This window comes from Chenopodium album, chromosome 16 (genome assembly GCF_948465745.1).
Source record: "Chenopodium album chromosome 16, dcCheAlbu1.1, whole genome shotgun sequence".
Classification (NCBI taxonomy): Eukaryota; Viridiplantae; Streptophyta; class Magnoliopsida; order Caryophyllales; family Amaranthaceae; genus Chenopodium; species Chenopodium album.
This window is the reverse complement of record NC_137849.1, coordinates 517,089-537,540: the sequence shown is the minus strand read 5'-3', so window position 1 is coordinate 537,540 and position 20,452 is coordinate 517,089. Positions and strand designations below refer to the sequence as shown.

Sequence of the window (20,452 nt, the reverse complement as noted above, 5' to 3'; positions counted from 1 at the left end):
CTCCTTCCCTTCTTTTCTTGTTTATATTTTCCTTTTAGTCCCTTTACCCCTTTTTTTTTTTTTTTAAAAAAAAAAAAAAAAAAAAAAAAAAAAACATTTTTTGCTTTTAGAATAGTCCTCAATGATGATATTGGATTGCATGTGATGGATATTTGCCTTCTTTTGGTAATAAAATTTCGAGTATGGTTTAGATGCCCTTGGTTGAACATAGAATTGGCTAGTTTAGGCTAGTGTGAGAATAACCTTACCGAATGTACGAAACCAAAAGTCTAGGATTGTGGTAAGAAGGTGTCGCCCATATCGAAGGAATTTGAACCCCGAAAGGTAGTAATTGATCCCACATTGTTCCCAAAAGTGAGGTTGTAATATTTTTCAAGCCTACTACATTTTGAATGAGTGGCAAGGATCCTCTTTGATTTAGTACCTAGATCGAGAACTTGAGTCTTAACTCCCAAGATCGCGGCCTAAACCACTCTTAGTGATCATGAAGATTGTTATGTATTGTTCATTCGCACAAAGTTAAGGCATGTCATTCTTGTTTCATTAGTTCAATCTTTAAGTTGTTATAAATAATAGTTTGTGATGTAAATGCCAAGTTTGAAAAAAAAAAAAAAAAAAAAAAAAAAGAGAAAAAGAAAAAGAAAAAAAAATAGAGAAAGAAAGAAAGAAAAAGAAGTGATGAATAGCCACCACCCTAGCAATTAAACAAGCTTGGGGGTGCATTTTTGTTTCAAGTTTATTCATAGTTTGTAATTTGGGTCAAAGTTAGGAACCTCTTTAGGTTTGCTCTTAGTGTTATATATCTTAGCTTGACTTTAATTGCAAAGCACTTCTAGTTTTCTCTATGCCTTAACTTTGTGCCGTAATCCTTGAGTCTTGTAATGTTAGTAGAGTAGTTGAAGCCATAGTCGGTGGAGGGAGTTGGTTCACAAGCATATGGAGAGGGTACTTATCATTGAGATGTCGAGTGTTCTAAACCTTCTTTTGTTTATTTTTCTTCCGGCTCCTTCGAGGAGTCATGAGACACTACCATTAGGGGGAATTTGAACTTTGTGTTGGGGACGCGGTAAGATTGGTTGAATGGACCAAAGTTGAGTACATTCGGGAAGGTTAGCTAGGCCTTGGCTAGTCATGACCGTGGTTGATCTTAGGCATATACCTCATACTCGAGTTTTTATTGCTTAAGGATTCTTTTATCTGTACATGTGCTTTTCTTTGAGCGGACTAATCTATTGGTTTCTTTTGCGCCAAGTGAATTGCTTAGGGACAAGCAATTGGCTAGCTTGGGGGAATTTGATAAGTGTTTTATTTGTCCACTTATCATGGCTTTTTAAAACACAATTTTGTACTCTTTCCCCTACTTCAATCCCTTTTTCTAACTCTTTTTGTGCATACTTGCATCTTTTGGGTTTCCCGTTTCTTTTTATGTGTGTGCTCGTGTTTGTAGGTTCAATGAGATTATGGTTAAGTAGCGTGAGCATGAAGACTTTCTCGAGGGAGCAATATCAGGCAGGAGCGGGCGTGCACCCTTAGAGGAGCGGCCGCTCCTCATCCCAGCACCACATTCTGCCTCCCCCTGCACATATAGGAGCGGGCGTGCAGCCTCCAAGGAGCGGGCGCTCCTCCCCGATCCTCTACAAACTGCCTCAAACTGGTGCAAGAGGAGAGGGCGTGCAGAGAGCCCAGGAGCGGGCGCTCCACACCCAGGAGCGGGCGCTCCTACTTACTGGAGCGGGCGCTCCTCCTGTTCTGAAGACTAATTTTGACGGATTTTACGATGTAATTTCTGGGCATATAAATAGGACGACTTAGCTTCAGTTTTGGATCTTTTTTTGCCCTCTTAGTTTTCCTAGGCCCTTAGTTCTTCTCAACCCTCATTAATTAGCTTAGATCTTCTCAAACTCAATCATTGTAGTAGAATTATTGGAAGTTTGTTCCATCAATTTCAACAATTTTCCCAACTTTGAAGTTTATTAAGTAATCTCTTTCCTCTATCTCTTGCTCTTAATTTTTAATTTTAATTGCTTTGAGTTGATAATTTCTCCCTTAATCTTGTTTATTTGTTCTTGCATGTTTAATCCATCCTTGTTTCATCTCTTTCCTAGCTTATTTGAATTCATGAAAACCCTAGATTTAATTGTTAGAGTAATTTCCACCATGTTTAGTGAGTAGTCTTTTAGTTAGGGGTTGGGTGAAGACCCAACCAAGCTATGGTTAATTGACTTGGAATTATTCATGTGCTACCTTGGATTGATAGTTGTTTATGCTTGAATTGATAATTGCATGTGTATTTTGTTGGCCACATTATGCCCATGTGTTCATCCCTTTTCTCACATCGAAAGATGGGGCTTCGGAGTGAGTCTTTTCTTGTGTAATTAGATTATGCTACTTTCATGATTTTGGATGTTTGGTTTCATTGACTAGGTTGCTTTAGTATGGTAATTAGGTGAGAAATCCCAATTATCCGAGCTTCATGCTAGTTCGGAGCGATCGAGAGACAAACTCGAGCTAGAAACCCACTTCCTATCCTTGAGACTTAATCCTTATCGTGTTAGTGCTTAATCTAGGGAGTACTTATGTTGTGACTTTGAAAGAAGGCAATGTTAAGTTCCTTTTCTATCCTCTATGTGTATTCATGATTTGTCCCTGTTATTGATTCCTTGGCTTTGGTTGGTGTTGAATCCCATTTCCCCTAGCGTTCTTTTATATAGTAGCTTACCATTCAAAACCCAATTTGTGACCGAACTAGATTGCAACCGTTTCATACTCTCGGTGTACTTACCCATTCCCTGTGGATACGATCCTCTACTTACCCTAGACTTGTCTTAGGTTGGTTTAGGTAGAAATATTGTTGGTTTTAGGGTGATCGTCCAACGACCGAATATCCCTCTACCAATAAATTTCTCAATTTTTATAGTATAATGATTTCTATATAGAAAAATATAAATAAAAATTTTTGTAATGAGTTAATGTATATTCAATTAAGACTATATTCTTACAAATATTCCATCAGAGTGCCGTGCACAGAATTTTTTAATAACTAATTTTAAATTAACATTGTATAAATAAATTTACATATGTGAATATTATGATGGATTATAAAATAGCCTATTTGTCAAGCAAATCTTTCATATTATGCATTTGATTGTGGAAGGATACATGCATACATCAAATATTTTATTTATGTAAATAAGGAATTTATTTTATACTTAAGTTTATAATTGGCAATAAATATTAGAACGGATCAAATCTTTTATTTATGTATTTGTTTTTTAAATGGATTTTTTTTAAAAAAAAATTAAAATATAATCGACACACCAGGAAATGACACGTGTCATTGTTGGTGTGTCTTTTAGTATATAGTATTGATGATTTTTTTCCCTTAATCCTTCTATACACATTTATCTAAAATAATATAACTTCAAAACTTTTTTAATTATAGAAAAAGTGAGTCAATGGTTCACATACAATATACAATCATTAAAGTAATACTTCGTATAATATATACTACTTTTAAATTATTTCAACACAACTAATTAACAATATTTTTTTCCTCGATTGTAATTTTTATAATTTTTACCTTATTATATTTATTTTTCTACATGCATTGAATTTGTTTAATTTACATGAGTTGATTCATTTTTATATTACATCACAATTAATTATGGAAAAAAGATTATTACTACCATGCATCGTACGAGCACTAATCTAGTTGTAAACTAAACCTATGACCTAGATAGGTCTTAGTTGACATTTTGCAAGTAACAACTACAAGTTGATGATGTTATACTACTATTAGCAGCTAACTTATGAAAAAGTAGTTGTACACTTGTACTTAGTATAGCAACATAGAAGCATTGTACTTTGTACATATGTATTTGCATAAGTTAGTAGGTAGATGTGGTATGTTCTCGATTCTCTAGCTCAAACCTGTAATGCTCGGTGAGATGTAAAAATCTTCAAAGTATGTAATAGAATCAATTAACCCAATTTATGTTTTAACAAAATTTTTATTATAAGATTTAAAAGATAAATATGTAACGATTTATTTTACATTAAATTATTTAATGTGTGAAAAATAAAATAAAAAATCTAATTATTCTATCAATATACATAATTATACATGTCAATAGTGTGCAATATAATATATATACGTATAGTTCACGTAATTTATTAATCTATAAATAACTTTAATATAATTTGTTTCATGTTGCTTGAACTTAGTAATTAAAAAGGAAAAATTGCTCGAAATAACAAGACTTTTGCCTCATCCGCTCAAAATTAAGTATTATTTTTGCCTCTCCCTCTCAACCATTCCTTCTTCTTTTTTAATGGAGAAACTATGACATCCTGCAACTCGTATTCTCGACACCTACCTCAAATCCATCTTTATCTCTCCTCCTAAATCCTCTTCTTCTACTTGCAATCTAACTAACATTTTTACTTAATATCTCTTTCTCTCTATTCCTTTTAATTCTCCCAAAACTTTCTTCCTCTTTACCCCTCTTTTGCTGGAAGTTTTGTTGTTTTTCGTCAGATTCGCCTATGGATGCCAATAAGTTTGAGTGGAATGAGTCAATTTCGAATTCACTGTCTGATGTACAACTTGATGATGCTTTTGAGCCACCATAATTGTAATACCTGACTTTTAGAAAATATTTTGGAAAGTTATTAAATTATTTAATTTGGAGCCAAAATGAATTTTAAATTTTGGCGCCAAATATAAGTATTTAATCATTTGAATAATTAATTATTTTTGGATTTCTAAATTAATAATATAGGCTTAATTATCTTTTAAAGGTCGGTTTATACTAGCAATTTCAAGATTTTTTAAAGCTAATATCTAATATGATTTACAACTAACTTAGTTTAATATTATCTAAAATATTTATATTTTTGTTAATTACTTATTTAAGTATTATTTTTATTTATCTAGAAAAAAAAAAAAAAAAAAAAAAAAAAAAAAAAAAAAAGAAGAAGAAGGAACGTGGATTGTTCCATTGTTTAAGAATGGATTACTTTTATCATTTTAGTTGTTAATAAGTATATTTTAACTTAACTTCTAATCCTCTTCTTCTATCTCATTTTGTTCTTATCTTCCTTCTCTCAACCATATGTATATCCATTTTAACTTTCTTATCTTTTAACCCAACTATTAATCTAGACTTAATTTGATTCAAGTACCTTAACAACCCCAAAAACTTATCACATTTTATAGTAATCATATCACACCTTAAGCTCTATCCTTTCTACACCCTCAACACTATAAATAGACCCTTAATTCTTCCACTTATTCACACCAAAAATCAGAAATTCTCTTCTTTACTCTCTATCTCATCACGCCCTCTTCTTACTCTATCTAGCTTAAATAAACTCTGGAACCCATAACCAAGTTGTTGCCACCGAACAACTACCTCTTCCGCCACCAACAACCACCCAACTATACTAATAACACTATTTTGATAAAGGTTAATATTTAGGTAGTTCATGCACAATAGAATGGTGTTTTTGGTTTTGTGTTATTTTATTAACCTTATATTAATTAAGGTTATTTTATTTGTGTAGGAGGAGTCTCCCGATCGTGGTCAAGTTTAGTAGTCGTACCTTTTTGTTCTCGAGATCAAGGTACGTATAGGTGGCTAGGTCCTTGATACAATTTTTTTGAATGCATGTTTTGTATAACGTTTGTTTTAATGATTGTTTGAATAAATGTTGCGTGAATATTTAAGTTAACAATTTTCATGACAAGTTAAAGTATATAATTTTATGATTTGATGGTTTGATCTCTAAATGTTGACCGATTTAATAAAAGTTGTTTGATTTATAAATCACTTAGTTTAATTAATTTGAAGCTCATTGTGAGCCTGAGTATTTGATATTTTAATTGTCCCTCTACCTGGGACTGGCTAAGTAAGACCATGAGCTTTGTATGATCTGGTCTTTCCTCGAGTATAGTATAACTTGCTTGGGGGGTGTGCACACTTAGGTGAGGAAAATTGGTTTGGAAATATATCAAAAATTGAGAAGTTTATAAATTGGAAATCTATTGGTTTGAAAAGCTTTTATTGATGGATATTACTACCCTTGGAAGGTTTAATTATTTTTGGAAAGTTTAATTTTGGAAAGTGACTCGTGACAGGTTTAAATTTAAATGGTTATTTCGAAAGCATGTTTGCCTAATAAAAGTATTTACATGCCTTGCACTTATACGTACTTAGCGTTTTTGCTAATTTGTTTTCCTTTTTGTTTTGGTTCGCCCTGTTTACCATTTTGGTAAGCAGTCTTGATTTCAGGTGTGAAGTTGTTCGTACACATACTAGAGTCGGGATTGGGATCACATATATAGGAATTAATTTTATTTATGTATGGACAAGTTTTTATTGATTCATTTTGAAACAGTTATTATGGTTATTCATATTATTAATAAAAATTAGTTATTTTTCCGCTGCAATTTGAGTAATTAATTAAGCCTTACGTTTTCACGTGGCGGTAATACGCCCAAGTCTATCTCTACGGTATTTGTATACGTATAAATATAGTATTTACGTAGAGGGAGATTTGGGGGTGTTACAATAATAGAGAGGTGATTTCGGTGGGTGGGCTAGTAGGGGGTGATTTTCGCTGATGCATCTGTCGAATGGGATGACCATAAACTTTCAATATTTTTTATTGTTTTTTATTTTTTTATAAAAAAATTTGACCAATCACATGGTGACACGTGTGCAAACAATCCTAAGTCAAAAATTGTAATCAGTTTAGTCGGTTTTTAATCACTAGGGACCATTGGGAGCGGATTGGGTATAAATGTCGGATTATCAAAAAATAATCGAAGTGAGATTATTTTAGGCGGATAAGACAAATGTCAGTTTATTCCGGATATTATTTTCAATTCAAAATGTTAGATTCGCCACTGTATATAAAGGAGTATAATAAATTATAATAGGTGAAGGGTAAAAATATAAGTTAATCTCTGAGATATACAAAATTTGTTGATCACATGGAATTTTTGTAAATAAATCAACAACTTTTTCAATAAAAGCGGGTCCCAGTGATGATAATTGGATAAAGTTGCTGATTTATTTACCAAAATGTCAAGTGATAAACAAAATTTGTTTATCACAGAGATTAATTAGGGATTCTTCTTTATTTACATCATTAAAAAGAAAAAACATAAAGTTTTGGTACTAAAATGAAAAAAAACAGACATTGCTAAACGCAACCTCACTTTTCTTAACGCAGCCCTTATTTTCATCATTTGTAAAGGTTTAAGAAAAAAAAACCTCACACTCTTATTTTTTTTTCCCTCCCACTTTTCAAAAATACAACCTATATTTTAAACACTTCCAAATTGAAACGTATGATTTTTTTTTACCAAACTCAACTTGAATCTGAGTAAATCTACATGTACTCTTGTCCGTCCATGTAATTATTCAAGCAAGCAACTCCTCTTGCCTCTTCAAAGTTTCATGTAATCCATGCTCACTGCTCATCAAACAACTAAATAAATGAAACACGAAACAATTTGCGGGATTGTCATGTAAACTAAATAGCAGGCATCAATCCAAATATCCAATAAATGAAACAACATCAAAGACTACAATCTATCTAATAAAGAGAAACAATAGATCGTATTTCAGTCAAGTTACATGATAAAACAATCTAATTCCGCCCATCTATATGAAAATTATCCATATGCTTCAGCCCAACTATATGAAATACCTCAATTTATAGATTCTAATTTTCAAATCTGTTTCTAAATTTGCCTTTTCTTTGTTAAATTCCTCGATAAAATTGCAATGTACTACTATATTCGAATAATCATTTTGAATTCCTATCAACTTCAATGTAGAGACTTTGGGGGAAAATAGAGCAAGATGATGATAAGAGTATAACTCAAAAATTAAAAGATGGTCAAGAAATTCTAACTGGTTTAGACTTTTTTTTTTTAAAAAAAAAAAAAGAGCAAAATGAGATTGAATTTCTGAAATAAAAAGAGTAAGAAGAAGAGTTGAGTTAATAAATTCACTAGAAAACGAAGGCCTGAATATCTAACTGACATAGTATTTGGGAAAAAAAAAATTAATTAGAGGGATATTATAGATATTTAGGAGGGTCGCGTCGAAAGGGTTGCATTTAGCGATCAATAAAAAAAATGACATACTCGTAACTTTTTGCAATAACTAGGGTATCCTACGCGCGCGCGTGCGCGCGGAGGGGCTAGCTCTTGCGGAGAAGTTGTATTGGCGTGTATTTACACTTTTGGTTAGGGTGGTAGACCTAGTAATTTTAATACGTACTATTTGATTTATGTGCATATTTGGTGAATTTGTAGAATTATAAGAAAGCCACCAAAATCTTTTAAGACAATTATTTTTTAAATCCTCAAAAGTTTGACAGTGTTATTTCAAAATTATTATTATTATATAATATTTAATTGTTTTCCATCCCTTCATATTTTAAGCGGTCATTGTTAGTTTAGAACTCTTAGGGCCTGTTCATATTTACTTAATTTCAGTTCAGTTCAGCTCCAATCAGTTCAGTTCAGCTCCAATCAGTTCAGTTCAGTTCAGCTCTTAATTTCCCTCTCACATAAAATATTCATTTCAGCTCAATTCAGTTCAGTTCAGTTCCAATCAATTCAGTTCAGTTCAGTTCAGTTTAGTTCAGTAAATGTGAACAGGCCCTTAATTGTTGTGCTTGTTTCAATAGTACTTAGTATAATATTTCTATCGTGTTTTTCTTCAAATGAATTTTTTTGTGATCTTTGGTCATATGGAGTAATAATATGTAAGCAAATTCTTTAATGTTCTACGACGACCATTTAATATCTATATCAATACTAAAGCAATAACTAAGTAGTTATATTTTTCATCTTAAATTCTCTTCATAATTAATACCATTTTTTTTCTACCACCGATTTCCCTTGATTTTAGGATTTTTAGTTCTTTATACCTCTTGATAACATACGCCTGCTCAAATATCACCAAACTATTTAATATATGAATCCCATTCAAATTCTATGATGTTATTTATATGTACACTTAAAAAGCTAATAAATCACATAGTGAGGGATAACTCAAGTGGTTAGAGCTCCCCTCCGGTCCAAGAGATCTTTGGATCGATTCTCATCATCCGCCGTGGTGGCTTTCTACACACCAAAAAAAAGCTTATAAACCTTAGCAATAGTTGCAATTAAAAAACGACAATATATTATTTTATTTTTTTTTGGGGGGGGGGGGGGCGGTGGAATGATAAGTTAGTAGGAATTTATTCCAAATCAAAGTTCTCAAGAGTCAAGAGACTTTGCGGAAATAAGAAGATCAACTATGAAAAAGTAAAAATAAACAGTCACTTGGTAATAAACTGTTTCATTGTACATACAAATTTTTTCTTTTTAAATAATAATAATAATAATGATAATAATAATAATAATAATAATAATAATATCATATAAGTGTAAAGCATTAGAATTTTTTTATTTTAAAAAAAATCATTACAAATTATTAGTTAACAAAAACAAAAATAATTGATGATATGTTTAATGATAAAAAAAAAACATTAAATATATTAATGATAGTAAACATATTAATGAGGGTATTAAAGTAAATACACATTTTGTACACAACTTTGTACATAGTTTTGAGGGTATAATTGGTAGTACACTATTCCTAAGAGATGTTTTCTACTTTTTATAAGGTAAGGGATAAAAGACAACCTACTATTCAAAATGATAATAGTAATAAGGATAGCTTTAGTTATTAAGTTTAGCTTTAGCCTACTATTCAGATCTTGCATGGCCCATTGGAAATTTGGAACTATTCATTCTCCACTTCAAGCAAATTCATGCTGTGAAGAGCCATCTTGGATGCCAAGAGAATCGAATTCGTGAGATGATGGTACCATTCTAGCTCTTGACCTGATGTACGCCAAAACAGCCCTCATCTTTTTTTTTTTTTTTTAAAGAAACTACTCAAAGAGCAGGATTAGCTTTGTCAAAAAAAAAAAAAAAAAAAAAAAAAAAAAAAAAAAAAAAAAAAGAGCAGGATTAGCATATATTAACCAAGATCTTGGTTAAATAGCCCTTATCTTATATGGTAAAAGGTATATTAATCAGATTTCTCGCGGAAGTACATGTTTAGATCTTAAATGCTTTGATCGGTCATTTAATTAGTGCTAAATTTAGTAGAACAAGAAAAATTGTATTCTCAAGTGCTTTGGTTAGACGTAATGGTGACTTTCTTTCATTAATCTTCTTTGGTACTATCCCATGTCTCCTAAATTCTTTTCTTTTTTTTTTATTTATTACCATCAAATCAATAGTAATAATGTAATGATGATAAGGCTTATTATATTATACCATCTAATCAATTCTTATAACGAAATTCTTGGATATATACGAGGGATAAAAGCTTTAAAATTTGCAGCCACCTGTTGTTTTGTTTTGTATGTGGTTGTTGATTGAGTTGCAATATCATACATGAGAGTTTCATGACATATATAGGAGGTGTCTTGACCTTGGTCATGAAAGTTCAGCTGATATTGTCAAGGTTAGAGGTGTACGGATAGTTCTTTTGTTTCCCCGAAAGTTAGAGATTTTGTTTCTTAAAATCTCAGATAAGGCGTGATATGTATAATGTCAAGCCTCTGCTGAGTGTGGGTCTCTGATAGGCCTGAGTTCATATGCCTCATGTTATACCTGATATCTTCATCTAAATTAAGGTTGAACCAGAACTTTATGTTTGGTACGGTTTTTGTGGTTATGGTTGCAAATAGCAGGTCTTGGTTGTATATTGTATGATGTTTGAAGTGAATTTTCTTTTAGGTATTTTACGGATTAGTTTTTTCCATTTTAGGCAATACCCACACACAACATTTTGGTTAACAAATCAAGAGCTTCATTTCTTTCTTATACGCAATCTACACGTTCTATCTGGCTGTATAGATTATGGTTATTTGAGGTAGCTTATCTATTTATTATATAACTAATCAGGCTATTTCATTTTGGTCAAAATCCCATGAGTAGTTCCATTGTAGATTGTAACTGCATACTTCATATAGGAAGTATGACTTTCTTTTGCCCAACTGAACTATAGCATAATGTACCTACCTTAAGAATTTACTATAAGATGTTCAAACTGACATTTTCAGCAAAATTATGAAGTGGGTACTCTAAAGTATGATTTTTTTGAAAGTTTTTTCCTTGATTTTTGTCTTGCACGTGTTAACTCCAACTCTTTGTCATCCTTTAATTGTTGATTGTATGTTGAGTTCATAATATTTCCTTGTTTTCTGATTTATACAAAAAATAGTGACGGTGGAGATGATCGGAGAGAGGGTAGAAGATATTTGAACGGTGGGATATGGGCGGTGGTTCCCTTGATTGTTTGATTATTGGCAATCACTCCGATTTGCTATAACCATGATGCATAGAAAAATACATCACATGGTTTAGAGCTATTTATTTACTTAAATATGCTAATCAGTGATAATTTTTGCCCTGTTTGCATACAGGTGGTTGACGGGTGCTATACTTGCTCATGAGTTGATGCATGGATGGTTATGTCTTAAAGGTATTGTCTATATTATATAAGTCCACTAGCTATCCTCAAAGTTGGTAATGCTTTCGAAATGAGAAACATATTCGAGTAATTATTACTTGGTAATATTTTTCCTCACTAAGCAAGAACATTAATAAGTAATTTGGTTTAAATTAAAATAGCTTTAATCTTGTTATTGTTCACTGAGTTCTCGATTGTTCAGAGGAATTATCTCAAAATTGTCATCTAATTGACCTGTTTTTCTTTCAATTACTACTAACATGATTTTATTTTCGCCAAAAGGATTCCGTTATATGGAGAGTTGAAGTTGGCTTTCATTATCTACCTTTGGTATCACAACCAAAGGTGATTAATTATCTAATGCTTACCCCTGATGTGTAACTGTGATGTTAGAGTGTAACTGACAGAAATGTGGTATGATGCAGGGAACTTCTTATGTGTATGAGAGCTTATTAAAGCCATTTTTGTCAAAACATGAGACGGATATTGACAAGAACCTGCAAGAGTTGAGATATAGAGCTTGGGACGTAGCCATTTACTACTGCCAAAATTGCATTGAAGTGGGATGATTACATAGCCAATCGGTCTTCTAGGCTTAGAGAGGCGGCGACACATTGGTCATGGACTTTTTAGTGGTGATGGGGGGTTAAGATTTTTTGGTTGTGAAGGAGTTGGGGATGGTTAAGGTTCACTTGTCTTTCTCTTCTTACCTTCAAGGAATTTCTTTATTTTTTTAATTAGGGGATGGTTATTTAAGAAACTAGGTTAGTTCCCGTGCCATGCACGGAACTTTTCAATAATTGATTTTAAAAACATGACAAAAATATTATTTGTTGATTTAATATTCACATTTTATTATTTAAGCCCGTAGTTTCTATTACATGGTTAAAAAATTAAGAAATTAATATATAATTTTTTTTGTAATAAACGTATATAATTTATAATATGTCTTTCATTCCTTAAAAAAATTGTCCACCTCCACATGTCACAAATTACTTGTATGTTAAGAATATTATTTTTAATTTTTTTTGCTTAACTTATTAGTTGTCAATATTTTTTTTTTTGGAAAGCTAAATCAAATATTCTACTCGTGTCATTGCTGGTGTGTCTTTTAGTATATAAGTATTGATTAAAGTCACTCAACCACAAACAACAACACCACACACACCCTTAACTTCAAACCCCCTTAAAAATCCCACCTTTTACCCCCCGATCTTTTTTAATGGTCCCAACCGGTAACTTAACTTGCTGTAGCAAGTTACTTGACACTTGTCGACACTTGATTAGTCCAAATAAAAAAATTAAAAAAAAAACAAAAAAAACAATTAATTAATAATAAAACCACCCACTAGCCAAACCACCTCCCTTGCCACCGATCCCGGCCCGCCGACCTCCCCAGCCACCAATCCCGGCGCATCAACCTCCCAACCACTAACCTCGACACGCCGGCCTCCTCAGCCACCGATCCCGACGCGCCAGCCTCCCCAAGACCCCAACCACTTACCCCGACGCGCCGATCTCCCTTGTCTCAAGTATACGGTTGTCCCACGAAGCCGACCACCCCCATCGCCTACTCCGGCCTCGCAACCACCCCCATCCCCCACTTTCAGCTTTTCCGACATCCCCTGCCCCCTCTGGCCGCGTCGACCTTCCCCTTTCCCGAATTCCGGCATCCCCCTACCCTCTAAAACCCCTTTCCCATCCCGATCCCAACCCCCTCCCCGTCCCTTTACAGGCCACGCTGAATCAGAACACGTCGTCCTCCCTTGACGTCGATTCTGGCCACGCCGACCTCTCCAATCAGTTTCATGGGTTCGGGTTTGGTGGGTTTTTGAATTTTGAAGGGGGTTTTGGGGTTGGCTTGGCTAGGGTTTTGTTCGGTGGCGGTGTTTCCAGATCTGGTTTCGGGTCTAGTTTGGTGGCACCGTGGCGGTGGTTCCTAGGTTGGTTGGGGTCTGGTTTCGTGGCAGTGGTGGCTCTGGGTTTGGGTGGTGGCGGGGATGATGGTGGCTGAACATTTGATTTTACTTTTCTTTTTTGTTTTGTTTTTTTTTTAAAAAATTTTGGACAAATCAAGTTGTGACACGTGTAAATTAGATTTAATAAAAAAAAAAATCACCTCTTCAACCGGTTACTAGTCACTCAGGACCATTGAGAGCGGATTGGGTATAAAGGTGGGATTATTAAAAAATAATCCAAATGTAGGATTATTTTCAGCGGACGGGCCAAAGGTGGGATTATTGCGGACAATTTTTCCATAAATATATATATATATATATATATATATATATATATATATATATATATATATATATATATATATATATATATATATATATATATATATATATATATATATATATATATATATGTCTCCCACAATCGAAAACATCCAAAAGACAAGAATTTCATACTTAAAATTTCTGAAATATACAATGTAAGATTAACCTGTTGAGCTTTAACGTGGCCTTGCCCATTAGCGGCACATTTACCTACAAAAGATTTAAGATGTGCCTCCAGTTCTTTAACATTTGATTCCATGGCTCTCCATTTTTTTTCCCTTTATAAAATATGTTGCAAATATTTAAAACCAAAAGAAAATATAAGAAGACCATGAAAGCATGAAAAAATACTAAGAGATAGAGAGAGCCTTGAAATTTGTTGAGATCTCTTCTTCCCTCTCTCTAATTTCTATACTTTCCTCAAGTCTAAGCTGCAAAAATTGAGATTGGGACAATAAGTATCATTCAACAGCCCAGAAATACACCTAAAATTAATTAAATGCGGCAACACATACCATCGCAAGAATTTTAAGAGTTACTTGCCCCAAGTAGAGCACAAAATGCTCTCTACGTTCATGGACTTAAAAATAGATATGACTTCAAGTGCACTCGGCTTCAGAGGGTCAACAACTGCTATTATTTCTGCAACTTCATGACCAATGGATACACGTATGCCTGTTTGAGCCATACCTTCAGCTTCAGATTCCCTGTCCTACCTTCAAGCTCTGATTTCCAATAAGTATCTTGTTGTTGTTGACTGTGGCCTTGACACACAGCCACTAATGGCCATGAATTCCCTTGTTTCTACCCAGGTGTGTTGTTCTTTGTCTTCTCTAAACTTCTTGGCATACTCGACGATGGCTTTTGTTAATGTATGCTCACTGTTGACCCATTATATTATTGACCCTGATATGTAATAGTGTAAAACATAAGGAAGCCTTATTTGAGTATTAGAAGAAGTATTAAGCAAAAACATTGATTTTATATCTTAGCCAAGTCTAGAACCAGTGACTAAGATGCTCTGTAATGTTCTGAAATGGGTCTAATATCTATAGATTATCAGAAAAAAAAAAAAAAAAAAAAAAAAAAAAAAAAAAAAAGAAAACTTGTAGATCTAATCAGCAAGTTCGTAGAGAGACTAAATACCTTAATAGCAGCAACAAGTTTCAAACAGTCACAAAGCACCATTTGTTTCAGAAGTTGAGTGCTGACCATTACTGGCTTGCCCTTTGTAAGAGTCCTAGCAGGCTTATTGAACCCTTGAGTATAGTATCTTCTAGCCTGCCTCCCTTGAGTATAGTATCTTCTATTATAATCTTATTGAAGTAGCTGTGGAATTTTCCATGCAAACCAAGTTGCAGCTACAAAAAGGATAACCTGTAGTAATAAACCAACAAGTAACAAACAGTTTTGAGTTATTCAATTAGAAAAGAAAAGATTTATGATGGTACTAACCAATGGCACAAAATATCCAGAAATAAGATCTGCAAGTTTCTGCACAGGAGCTTTGTTCATCTGTGATAATTCAACCAGACGAACAATTTGAGGTAGTGCACTTTCTGAATCTACGCTGGTTGCCTTAATATGTAAGGCTCCATTCTGATTCACTGTCCCTCTTCTTACCATATCACCCTTCCTCTTGGATACCGGCCTAGATTCTCCTATTATCATGAATCAATGATCAAGATCTAACTGTTCCGTAAAAACAAAGGTTTTAAAAAACAAAGAAGAATTTCGAAGTTGGAAATCCCCTTGCAATGAATCTTCATATATCAACAAAAAAATTAAATTAAATTCAAAAAAAATGAGAAATTTGCGATAAACCCTAGATTGTGAAATATATACTCGTAAAAAAATAAAAATAATGATAATCTTAGGATGATCAATGATGGATATTAGATGGTTATAATAAAGATGGATAAAAATCTTACCTCAAGAAGCTGCTTTGATGGAGGGGAGAAAGCTTAGAGTACGCTTCAATGGAGAGCTCGAAGTACACTTCAAATCTTCAGTGGAGGAGAGAAATGAAAGGGTTCATATCACTGTAGATAAGGGCTAAATCACAATGCAAAACGATAAAATGATTGTATTCACAGATATCATGCAAATTACAATGCAATTTTCCCTATCTGATTCACAACTCTCACTTGTTATACTAAGCAGGCACTCCACTGATCCAAGATTTTCAAGCTCATCAATTACTGTATGATGGGTTGACAGAAAAGCAAGGATAACCAATAACTCAGAGACATGCTTCCGCTCCTTCAGCTTATTTATTATCACTTTAACTGCTCCATCACGGACAGCTATACCCCTATTCACCTGTTTCTTACACAGGTTACAGAGCAAAGGCTTCAAAGCAACCAATTCAGCAAAGAGAAGCTTGTTTTCATCGCGTGCAGATAATGTGAACATCATAGCAGCAGCATTGCTCTTGTTTCAATATTCCCACATTGCAAAGATTCAATCAGCATAGGAATGACAGCTGGGTGCTCTGCAATAAGCTTCTTATTACTGTCATGTATAGAAAGATTTAATGTAGTAGTTATAAGATCCTGTTGAAGATCAGGTTGATCCTCAAGGCTTTCTGCGGTTGTTAGAGGGCAACTGCGACAACGCATCAGCAGACTCCCCAAAGGAGCAAAAAGATGGCATTCGCTTGGTGAACATAGAGCTTCCTTTTGTTCATAAAGAGTTAAAGGCACGTTCATAGTGAGATCAAATCAAACACTTGCTGGGTTTCAGATCCATGATCTTTGCACCATTGTTATATCAGCTCGGACTAAATGGTTAGGGGAGAGCTCAATATGAGAAAGCACTTGCTGGGTCTGAGGACATGATCGATAACCTTCTTTAAACCATTTCTGAATGATTGGTTGATCATAACTTCCTAAGTCTGCAGATGGAGAATAATATCTTAAAAATCAAGGCCTGAATATCAAATTTCACTTAATTCATTGGGATAACAGAAAGCACAATAAAAGTGTTGACCCTTATGAGGTTTTGATGATGATACTAAGAATTGAGCAAACTTCCTTTTAATAAGGATTTTCTAGTGTTGTGATGTTGGCAGGTTCAGTAAGCATAGAGGGCTGAAGTAGGAACTGGAACAGAGGAACTTTAGAAGATCCATGAGGACAAGTAAAGAACAGAAGAAGAGTTCCAGCAATGGAACTTCCCGAAGTTTCTTCCTAGGAACTTCAAACGGGTTGTAACGACCTGGTTCTGGTGTAATGCTGGGGCAAGCCTCAACAATCAAGGATCAACACAAAGATCAAGATATCAACCGAAGAAGATGGGCTTCATAACTTATAGTTGTGTAAAAGATAAGTTTGTGTTCGTAGGTTGATGTAAACATATAAATGATTGATATGCTGGAACTTATTAGAAATCAGATAAAGCTTGGCAAACTAACTAATTCGTAAAAGATAAATATGTGTTTTATAAAAAAGTACTTAATTGATTTTATCTTATAAAATCTGGTTTAACTTGGTTTTATCTTTTTTATAAAATCTTATCTTTTAACAAAAACGAATTTGATAAAATTTGGTTTTTATAAAAACGAATTTAAATCTGTTTTGAATTCGGTTTTAAGAAGATAAGATCAGATTTGTATTTGATCTATCTTGTTTGCGGAAAACCCTAGTTTGAGAAGCTGAGGAACTCCTATAAATATAGAAGTATTTCAGCTTAGCAAATCGAGAGTTTTAAGCGTGAAAACCACTTAGTGCTTAAGAGTAAGTTTGCCAAAGGTTTAAGCTTTATCATTTTGATTTCGGGTTTCATGTGTAGCTTTCCATTTATGTGTTAGAGTGTGTCTTTGAGTTGTAATTGGTTTTGGGGTGAGATTGTGAATTCTCTTAAATTCACACAAGTGTATGAGTTTGAAACCTCGTAAAATTCGAGTGGTAGCTGTGAGTGCACAGTGAGTGAAAGGAACCTGAGAAGTGTCTTGGGTCACCTAGGAAGTGTCCTGGGTAAGGGGAGAAAAAGGGTCCTGAGAAGTGTCTTAGGTCTGGTAGGAAGTGTCCTATCATAGAGTCAAGTGTCCGTGGTGGAACTTGCAAAGCAAAGGTCTGTGTAATAGGTTGTACTAGGAGAGTTGCCTATTATAGTGGAATTTGTTTATAAGTCCCAATAGGGCCGAGGTTTTACTTCCAGTTAGGCACTGGATGGTTTCCTCGTAAACTTGCTGTGTGCTTTAAGTTTTCTTTACGTTTCTATTGTTTAAATTCCGCTTAAGTTCCGCGATTGGAACCTACTACTATTCACCCCCCCTCTCGTAGTAGTTCATCTAAACTAACAATTGGTATCAGAGCAGGTTCTCACGAGATTACAAGCAACCTTGTAGAGTAAAGTTCCTGAAGAGATGAACGCACACGAGAAACTTGAAGAAGGGTATTCCACCCAGAGACCACCAATGTTCAATGGCAAGTTTTATTCATACTGGAAGAATAGAATGGAGATATTCATCAAAGCTGAAAATTATCAAGTATGGAGAGTCATTGAAAACGGTGACTTCGAGGTAACGAAAACCAATGCAAACAAAGAGGTAATCCCTAAACCACTAGCTGAATTTGATAAGGAAGATTATGAAAAATTTGAGTTAAATGCTCAAGCTGTGAAAATCTTGCATTGTGGACTAGGACCTCATGAGCACAATAGGATCATGGGTTGTAAGTCTGCAAAGCAGATTTGGGATTTACTACAAGTAACACATGAAGGAACGAATGAAGTTAAACGTTCCAAAATTGATTTACTAATGTCTAAATATGAAAGATTTGAAATGCTACACAAAGAATCCATTCAGGATATGTTCACTAGATTTACTAACATTGTCAATGAGTTGGAATCTTTAGGCAGGTCCATACCCATTGATGAACAGGTAAGGAAAGTCCTTAGGAGCCTTCCTCAAGATGAGAGATGGAGATCCAAAGTTACTGCTTTGCAAGAATCCAAGGACTTCACCAAGTTCAACCTTGAACAGCTCAACGGTTCCCTGCTTACTCATGAACTTCATCTTGGAGCAAACACTGAAAGTTCCAAGAACAAAAGCCTTGCTCTAAAGGCTTATGAATCAAGTGAGTCTGAAGATGATGACATGGAGACAGCCATGCTGGTACGAAGATTCAGGAGGATGCTGGGAAAAAGAGGAGAAAGGAACAGGAGAGGACAGCCAAGTTCCAGAGAGATCAAGTGCTTCGGCTGTGGTTCTAAGGACCATCTCATCAGAGATTGTCCTCAACCTAAGGATGATGAGAAATCAAAGTACAAAGGGAAAGAACCAAACAAATATTACAAACCATCGTTCTTCAAGGAGGATGTCAGAAAAGCCATGATGGCTGCATGGGGTTCTGATTCTGAAGAAGAAGCAGAAAGAGAATCCTTGGAAGAAACAGCCAACCTATGTTTGATGGCCAAAACTGATGAAGAAGCACGTCTGAAGGAACTTGAATCTGAGGTATGGTATGACTATAGACAACTCAAACATTTAAATAAAGGAAATCTAATGGACATTATCTTGGAACTTCAAGATGATTGTAAAGAACTAAACAGGTCGAAGTTCCAAACTGATGAAGCTTTAAATATTTATAAAGAACATAGTGAATGGGTAGATAATATGAAAACTGACATACAATCTAGATTCTTTGATTTATATGATAGAAATGTCCTTCTAAAAGAACAAGTTGAAAAACTGAAACATGATAATATTCTGTTGAATGTAGAGTTAGCTCAACTGAAACTTGGAATTGACACTCCTGACTCTGAAGTTCCTATTGCAAGCCAACTTCCAAATTTTGAGAAATTAAAATCTGATTTGGAAGAAGTTAAAATAAAAAATCAAACCTTGGAGGAGGAACTTGTCAGAGCCAGGAGAGGTAAAGAAGTAATTAATAATGGAATTCCATCTTGGATAGCTAACATCCATAACAAGAATAAAGAAGGACTAGATTATAAGAAGAAGTCTAGGAGAAACAAGAAGTATGTGGATCTACCCAGTCAAAAACTATGTTACTATTGTGGCAGTACAGGACATCTTAAAGTTGCTTGTCCTAAAAGAAATAAAGATACTCTTAAGAATACTGAGCATGCTGAACAGGTATGGTTGAAGAAATCTGAATCTTCTTCCAAAACAATGGAACCCAAGGAAACCTGGGTTCCAGAAATTAACGCTTAGTTTTCATGCAGGTTCCAGTGAGGGGGAACAACACTTGGTACCTCGACAGTGGTTGTTCCAAGCACATGACTGGAGACAAATCTAAATTTCTCTCACTGGATGCCTACTATGGTGGAACTGTGACCTTTGGCGATAATAAGAAAGGTGAAATCATTGCAATAGGTAAAGTAGGAAGGTCAAGTTCCAATGCTATTGAAAATGTCTTTTTAGTCGAGGGTCTTAAACACAACTTGTTAAGTATTTCTCAATTTTGTGATAAAGGTAACTCAGTTAGCTTTACATCGAATCTTTGTAGAATCATTAACAATGACACTAACAATGTTATTCTTGAAGGAACCAGAAAAGGGAACACATATATTGTGGATCTCAATGAAGTTCCAAGTAGCAGTTTGACTTGTCTTAGTGTCATTGAGAATGATCCCTTACTATGGCAC

The 20,452-nt window shown here is 34.2% G+C and overlaps 1 long non-coding RNA gene and 1 pseudogene across 1 annotated transcript; both read right to left on the bottom strand.

The window, feature by feature from the left end:
* Positions 1–14,113: 14,113 nt before the first annotated feature.
* Positions 14,114–15,129, bottom strand: LOC145584568 (uncharacterized). Its single transcript, XR_014100372.1, has 3 exons — positions 14,987–15,129; positions 14,356–14,746; positions 14,114–14,271 (listed from the first exon to the last, which is right to left on the bottom strand). It is a non-coding gene; the product is annotated as an uncharacterized LOC145584568 (long non-coding RNA).
* Positions 15,130–15,318: 189 nt separating this feature from the next.
* LOC145585932 (U-box domain-containing protein 9 pseudogene) lies at positions 15,319–18,494 on the bottom strand (annotated as a pseudogene).
* Between the last annotated feature and the right edge of the window lie 1,958 nt (positions 18,495–20,452).